Raw genomic sequence first — 8,995 nt, 5'->3', positions numbered from 1 at the left:
CCAAACACATGTATGATTGATAGATGGACAGATAACTACCTAGCTAGCTAAACACTAAATTTTGCTTTAACTCACTAGATTGGCACAAATCAAACGTATGTTTTGAATATCCATAAATCTGTAGAAGCACCTTTTTGCATCCTATTATACCTACCACTCTCTCTAGTGGGAAACCAGTGCTTTGACCTCTAACACAACTTCATGTCTGGTTTTGATCTTTAAATAAGTTGAATCTTATATGCCTTCTAATTTTTGTGTCATGTTACTTTTAATATTATATTTAATGTAGCCATTTATTCAATAGATCAGAGTTATAGCTGTTCATTTTTATTGTTATGCAGTTATTTTTCAAAAGGATAGCCAATCGAAACAGCTTCATTTATTGAAAACATACTTTGTCCCACTGCAATATAATGTGATTTTAGTCACAATCAAATGTCCACACGAATTTGTATCTATTTATTGAATCTTTTCTGTTTCCTTATTTGTTTATTATTTCACTAATACCACACTTTATTATTAAAATTCTGTAAGGTTTACTATTAAATACTTTATTTTTCACATTGTTTCTTTAAGAATTCCTTGGCTATTCTTTTGACTTTACATCTCACATGTTTTTCAACTTTGTATTGAAGTAAAGTACACATAAATGTACAGCTTAATAAATGTTTTCAAATACAACATACTCCTTATCAGCACCCAGAGCAGGAACACAATCAAATATAGTTCCAGCACTCAGGACTGACTTCCCTGCTCCCTTCCCTTCATTATACTCTTTTTCTAGGATCACCACTATTCTGACTTTTTCTAATAGTGTAGTTTAGATTTGTCTGTATATTTACTATACACATATGGAATAGTGTGGTAATCTTTGGTGTTTGGCTTTAATTGCAGAGCAATATAATTGTGAAATTCACACAAGTAGTGGGATGTAGCTGTTCGCATTGTGGTATAGTATTCCAGATATACCAAAATGTATTATCCCTCTTATTGTTGATGGATGTTTGGGTATTTTCTAGTTTTCGTCTGATATAAATAATAGTGCTAGAAACATTCCAGCACATGACTGGAATTTTAGTGACTTCTATTTACAATTTTGTTGTTTATTTAAGAATAAAGATGTTCAGATGTAATATATCCCATTGTTTTACTTACCCGTTGTTGCATGACAAGTCACTGCAAAGCTCAAGAGTTTTAAAAGAACAATCATTTCATATTCTCTTGGTTCTGCAGTCTGGACTGGATATATCTAGGCAGTTTTTCTGCTAGTGGTGTCGCCTCATGTAGCTACCTCTAATGGTTTGGTTGGAGCAACACTTAGCTGGAAGAATGGGACAGCATGCCTGTTATCTTCATGTAATTGTTGTTTCTTTATGTGGTTTCTCCAGCATGATGAATGAACTTCTAACATGTTGCCCAAAGCTCCCAATAGTGCAAAAGTAGGAGTGGCCAGACACTTTTTAAGCCTAACGCACTGCATTAGGACAAGCACTGCATCATTTTCACTGCACTTTATTGCCAAAATTATTACCTAGGCCCAGGCCAGATTCAAGAAAATGGGACTCCACTAGAGCATGAATACTGAGAGATGTGATTGATTAGGAATAGTCAATACAATAGATTATTACATCTACCTTAATAGTTATGGAAATTGCTTTCTGAGATATTACATTCTTAGACTGTGCTTTTTAGATACTGAAGTTGAGGTTATGCTGGATTTCTGAAAATGTTAGAAAGTGTTCTCTCTTTTCTTTTCCTGGAACTACTCATGCAATATTCATGCTTTTTTGTTTCTTAACTATTTGGAAAAATTCACCGATGAAGTCATATGAGCTTGGGGTTTCTTTGTGGGAAAGTTTTAAACCAAAGGTATAATTTTTAGGATAAATATTGAATGATTCATATATTTTGTTAGTATTTGTGAAGTTATATATTTGCAAATAATATCCATTTAATACATATAATATTTAGGCATAATTTGTATCCTCTTTTTCTCCTTTTGATGTCTAAGGGAATGGTACAAGTGTCCTCTTTTTCATTTCTGATATTGGTAAGTTGTTATTTATGTCATTTTTTTCTTCATAATTTCTAGTAAAAGTTTATTAGTTGTATTAGTCTTTTCAAAAGCTAACTTGTTTTTATTGATTTTGTCTTTTTATGGTTTTTGCTATATTTGGTAATGTTTGGTCTATATTATTTGTTTATTTCTACTTTCTTTGATGTTGATTTGTTGTTACTTTATTGGTTTCTTGAAATGAAAGTTTAGTTGACTTGTTTTAAGACTTTTATTTCTAATAAATGTGTTTTAAGAATATATGTTTATTCTAACCATTGATTGAGTTTAGTCCCGTACATTTTGTATGTCATACCTCATTATCACAGTTCACAGTCTTTAAAATTTATTTTGATCATTATTAATACTATATTGTTTAATTGCCTTTATTTGAATTTTCTTATTTTTCTTTTTATGGATAAATAACAATATTAAAAACTATGCTGTGATAAAGAAAAAAATAAGTTCTTCTGAAGCTTTATTATCCAGTATGTAATTATTTTACTTTATTTTTATTAATATTACAAGTATATTTGAAAGAAATGTGAATTCTTTTAATTTTGAGTGTAAATATTCTGTAGATACTGATTAGTCAACTTTGTTCTTATCTTCATTATCTTTCCTGTGTGTCTGTTTCCCTGACAGCTGATAGCAGTATGTTACAGTTTGCCAGTGTCACTATGATATCACTGTTTCTTCTTTGCTCATTTTGAATTTTTGCATTTTGTGTTATGAAGATGTTATTGGCTGTATTCGTATGTAACCTATGTTCCTGATGCTTTCACCTGTTTATCAATATTAAATGTCCCTCTTCATCTCGAATAAAATTTCTTGCCTTAGAGTATTTGTTGTCTGATAGTATTATAGCTACATCAACTTTTTGGTGATTACATTCCTTCTAGTTTCAAACTATCTGTGTGCTAATTTTTATGCAATCTGAATATCTAAGACTTTTATTTGAATCAGATAACCCTAGGGAAAATCAAGCCCAATATTTAGGTCAATTTTCTGGTTTGTTCTCGTCTTCTAAAAACTGACTACAAATTTATTTGTTATCTTGTTAGTGTTTTAGTTTCATCAAGTAAATATTTAAAAAAATAATTTTTTATAGGATTACCAATTCTTCTCTTGGAGTAGTGTTTCCAAATCACTTCACCAAAAACTACCAGAAATACTTTTTTGTTATTTGGTTTTAATTTCATCATCATAAACTCTCTGCAATCCAGCGAGGCATGAAAGGGAACAAAGAAAACATGGAACCCAAAGGGAACTGCAGCGAGAGCGCAAAGATTCTAGGATACTGCTAGCAAATGGGGTGGAGAGCTGCTCTCCTGAGCTACAGAAGGAATGGTCTAGTGGTTAAGATAAAATACAAGTGAAACTTACTAGAGTTGTCCACAGTCAACAATGGTGATCTTTCTGGTCTTGCCATTTCTGTACCCAAAGCGTTCCATAGCCTATGGCCTTCACAATATTCATGCCTTCTTTCACTTTGCCAAAGACCACATGCTTGCCATTCAACCACTCAGTGTTGGCAGTGCAGATGAAAAACTGGGAACCGTTTGTGCTAGGTCCAGCATTTGCCCTGGACAAAATGCCAGGACCTGTATGCTTTCGGATGAAGTTCTCATCATCAGATTTCTCCCCATAGATGGACTTGCCACCAGTGCCTTCATGGCGTGTGAAGTCAGCACTCTGATACATAAACCCTGGAATAATTCTGTGAAAGCCGGAACCCTTATAACCAAATTCTTTCTCTCCAGTGCTCAGAGCACCAAAGTTTTCTGTTGTCTTTGGAAACTTGTCTGCAAACAGTTTGACGGAGATGTTGTCCAAGTGCTCACCATCGATGGCAAGGTTAAAAAACATGGTGGGGTTGACCATGCTTTGCAGAAATATTTTTTTAAAAATCCCTGTAAGTGTAATATCCCTACCTAACTGGGAATCTAATGCTTGTTATTAATAAACATGTTTGATTGTCTTCCTTCCAGGTACTCCACACTACAAGTTCTAAACCTAGATTGTTTTTATATCTCAGACTCAATCACATAAAACCCAAAATAACATTTAGATATTCAGAAAGACATGAGAAGTCTCCCTTTCTACCAGAGAATATTTTTTTTTTCTCATTTGCAAGCTTTTAACTCATAGGCACCAATCAATGGGGTGAAAAGCATGCATCTAATTTAAAAATTATATTTCTAGTGTTTACCCTTTCTATTAAAAATTCCAATGACCATGTTTTATAATGTTAAGTCACGTGCTATTGAATGTTTTGTGTTTTCTCAAGAAACCTAAAGACACTAGGATGAATCAGATGTATTAGATCTCAGAAAACTGAAATGGGTAGATTTCTGTATGCCAAAGGTCATCCTTTCAGCAGGAATTTTGTCTTTTTGTAAATGGGAAGCTGTCTCTGACAATAGTGACTCATAGTTTAGCTATCATGCTCAATCACTCAGATGAAAGGCATGAGAAAACTCTAGAACTAGAGTATTGGAAAGAAAGACTGCCCAATGCCCATCAAAGAATTCTTTCTTTCTCATCAGACTTAACTTGCAATTTGAAAAAAAATATGAATGAATAATAAAATAAGCATTTATAAAATGTTTTCTTTCATTCTATCCTTCTTTCAGTTTTTGTTTGTGATTTGGTAATAAATAAAGCCAGTGAGACAATGATAGGCTGGGTGTGCTGACTCATGCCTATCATCTCAGCTGTTTGGGAGGGCAAGGCAGGAGGATTACTTGAGCCCAGGAGTTCGAGGTTGCAGCAAGCTATGATTATGCCACTACACTCCAGCCTAAGCAACAGGGCAAGATCCTGCCAATTAACACAAACAAACAGACAGATGAAAACAGGCCTGAGCCATTTCAAAATCAATAAAATTGTCTAGTTTATCTCAAGGAGGGCAACAAGGTAAGTTGTATTCACTCCTGAATACTTCAGCAAACTTTCCACCTCTAATATGTGTTAATTCCACCTCTAAAGGAATAACACATATGAAAACATAAAGGCAGTTCTCGCTGTTAGAAATATTTTGACTTCCAAGTATTTTATCACTTAATTAAAAAAAAAAAAAAAACTTTCAGGAGAATTAGCCACAGCAATTTTCTGTGTTCTTATAATAAATTGCGTGATGAATTATTTCATTTGAACTTTTTAGTATAACTATAGTTCATCACCAATTAAGTGAAATAGGAAACTGAGTTATCAATATTGACATGCTCATTTGATTGACGATACACTTAGAATAAGACCTCCCACAAAATGCATTTCGAAATTGATATAAATGAATCAGAAAGTCATCTATGTTGCTTGACAAAAATAGATTTTATCTTTAACAAAATTTCTTTATTATGTAACCTTCAAATGCCATAAGCTTTGTATTTACAGACACATTTTTATTTTTAAAATTTGAATTTTAAATAGGGTTTATGTAAAATCACTCTCATGATTACTTTAAAAGCCAAAATACAGCATTTTACAGTTAAACACATTTATGCTATAGATATTTCTAAAAACAACCATCTTGTAAAATATTTAACCCAGATGCATTTGAACTGATAAGATGATACTGTTTCTGGCTACTCGTTAGCCAAACCCCACCTTTGTTTTTTGTGTTTTGTTTGTTTGTTTGTTTTGTTTTGTTTTGTTTTTTGAGACAGAGTCTCCCTCTGTCACTCATGCTGGAGTGCAGTGGCGGGATCTCAGCTCACTGCAACCTCTGCCTCCCATGTGCAAGTGATTCTCCTGCCTCAGCCTCTGGAGTAGCTGTGGTTACAGGTGCACACCACCATACCCAGCTAATTTTTTTTGTATTATTAGTAGAGATGCGGTTTCACCATGTTGGCCAGGCTGATCTCCAACTCCTGACCTCAGGTGATCCACCCGGCTCGGCCTCTCAAAGTGCTGGTATTACAGGATTGAGCCACCGTGCTCGGCCATCCAACCCCTTTTTATCCCCCTCCATCCACTATAGTTCTCAGCCTCTAATAATCGTCATTCTGTTGTCTATCTCCATGGCTTTATTTTATTTAAGCTCCCATATATGAATGAGACCATGCTATATTTGCCCTTTTTTTCCTGGCCCATTTCACGTAACATAATACCCTTTAGACTCATCCATGCTTATGCAGATGTTAGGATTTCATTTTTTTAATTGCTCAATATTCCATTGTGTATAAATACCACATTTTATCCATTGATGAGCCCTAGTTTAATTCTATCTCTTGGCTATTGTGAATAGTACAGCAATGAAAACTGCAGTACAGGTGTTCCTTTGGCATACTCATTTCATTTTCTTTGGATATGTACCCTTTGGTGAGATTGTTGGATCATATTGTAGTTCTATTTCTAAATTTTTGAGAAACTTCCATACTGTTTTTCATAATGTCTTAATTAATTAACATTACCAACAGTGAACAAGCATTCCTTTTTCTCCACATAAGAATGTGGTGAGAACCAATACTTTTTATTTTTTTGATAATAACCATTCTGATCAGGGTAAGGTAGCATCTCATAATGGTTTTAAATGTTTTCCTGATGCCTAGTGATATTCAACTTTTTTTCCCATATGCTTATTGGCCATTTGTATGTCTTCTTTTGAAAAATTTCTAATCAAGTTTTTGTCAATTTTTTTCAATCAAGTTATGTTTTTCTCACTATTGGGTTGTCTGAGTTCCTCAGCAGTTTTCGATATTAACCTCCTGTCAGAGGGGGATTTTGCAATTGTTTTCTCCCATTCTGTAAGTTGTCTTTCAGTTCTATTGACTGTTTTTCCTTTGTGTGCAGATTTTTAGTTCAGAGAATCCTTTTTGACTATCTTTGCTTTTGCAACTTGTGTTTTTGAGGGTCATAATCCAAAAAATTATTGTTCAGAACAATGTGTTGGAACATTTTTCCTATATTTTCTCAAAGCAGTTTTAGTTTTAGGTCTTATATTCAAAAACTAAATTTAAGTTGAGTTGATTTTGTATATGGCATGAAATGAGGGTCCAATTTCATTGTTCTGCATGTGGATAAACAGTTTTTCTGACACCCATGTATTGAAGAGATTATCTTTGTCAAATATCAATTGTTTATAAATATGAAGGTTTATTTCTGGGCTCTCTCTTCAGTGTCATTAGTCTATGTGTCTGGTTTCATGCCAGTATCATCAGTATTTGCATTATTAGTCTCTGGTCCAAATGTCTAATAATTACCAAATTTTATGAAAATTAAAGGGTAACTGCTTAAATTTTTATTCGAGAGGCAGTATTCTATTTCAATAATTTCTCATCAGAAGAAGAAACATTTTAGAGTTTTTTAAAATTAGAGATTTGGTTCTTTATTTTAAAAAATCCTAATTCATCATTTACAAATACTTAGTGATATAAATATCTAGAGTAATTATTAACTCAAGAACAAAAATTTTCAGAGTCTTAAAAGATTAATATCTAGTTCGGACACAATTAATAAAATAAGGCCTAGGTATATTCATTTCTAGGTGCATATTAGGATGCCAGGATCTGCATTGGCTACACATTCCCAGACTAAGTTTCATTTATCTCTTGAGAGGTGAATGCAAATAAATCAATGGTTTTTATAACATCTTATTTTGCTCAGCTGTCAACAAAGATACAAGGTCCCACTATTTACTTGAATTTGAGTGATGTCAGAATATCACGTAAACAAAATAGAATGGCATGCTATTGTCATTGACTCTGTATTCTAGTCAGGGAGAAAGGTTAAAAAGTAAATAACATTTGCAATTATGATACTTATGATAATGAAATAAAAATAAGAGACAGAGGTAGAAAAAATTATAGAATGGTGTAAATAATTTGTAATTAATATGTAAATGTCTTGGAAGAGGTAACGTTTAAGCTGACACCCCATGAATGAGTAGTCCATTAGAGTAGAAGCAGAACATTCCAGGCAGAAGATAAAACATGCACTTTGGACCTGTGCCTGGAAAGGATTTGATATGGCTAAATAATATAACGATTATGGGTCTAACTCATAATACTTGAGAAGGACAATCATAATAAATTAAGGTGAAAATTAGATTAGGGCTAACTTATGGCATGGTTTGGTGAGACATGATAAGAACTGACTTCTTAAAAGTTTTAATAGAAAACTATTAAGGGATTTTAATAGAGATATTAACATAAACTAATGTACATTTTAATGACATTGTTTTTCTGTGGAGTATGTATTTGAGGGACCAAGGAGTATGTGCAAAGACCTGTTAGAACAGTCAACATAATAAATGTTCATATTCTCTGCTAAGATAGTAGTAGCAGAAATTGATGTATATTAAAAGACATTAGATATGTTTTCTACACATGAGAAAAATAATTTTTGATAGGTTGGATTTGAGGATGGGGAAAAATAGAAATAAGATGTCTTTATAGTTTCTGGCATAAATAAGTAGATAATGGTGCTATTTAAGACCATGGTTGGGGTGAGCACACCTCTTTGTTTATCTATGACATTCCTAGTTTACACTTTCACTCTCTAAAGTTTGCCAGTTTAGAGAGTAAATGTATGGTTGATATGGGTTTGGAGGCAGTTAGGCAGGAGTTATCTCTGTATATGATTGAGATCTATGAATACATTCAAGTGAAGTATCTCAAGTGTCACAATTTTAATACATTTTCAAATATATAATACATTTTCAAAATAAAGGGTATGAGCTGAATCTTTTGATCAAATTTTGGGATAGACATACTGTTTGTTGAAGTTCTTGGGAACTGCCTATTACCTTTCTGTAAAAGAAAAATGACCTGTGAACATATTCAGTTTTATGAAGCTCTGGGGAAGTGCCAGCTATTTTGCAAGCATTTTATATTTTCCCATTTCCTTGATATTTTGAAAACTTTGACTTATTAACATAAAATATAGAAACCCATATTTTTTTTCTTCTCTTCCCTGTGCTGATAAGACATGATGTGAAAA

General features: G+C 33.1%; 1 pseudogene; it reads right to left on the bottom strand.

Moving 5' to 3' along the window:
- Positions 1-3,388: 3,388 nt before the first annotated feature.
- Positions 3,389-3,937, bottom strand: LOC103224186 (peptidyl-prolyl cis-trans isomerase A pseudogene; annotated as a pseudogene).
- Positions 3,938-8,995: the final 5,058 nt, after the last annotated feature.

The sequence above is a fragment of the Chlorocebus sabaeus genome, chromosome 4 (assembly GCF_047675955.1).
Source record: "Chlorocebus sabaeus isolate Y175 chromosome 4, mChlSab1.0.hap1, whole genome shotgun sequence".
Classification (NCBI taxonomy): Eukaryota; Metazoa; Chordata; class Mammalia; order Primates; family Cercopithecidae; genus Chlorocebus; species Chlorocebus sabaeus.
The sequence above is the reverse complement of the archived record's forward strand: the minus strand, read 5'-3'. Positions and strand labels throughout refer to the sequence as shown.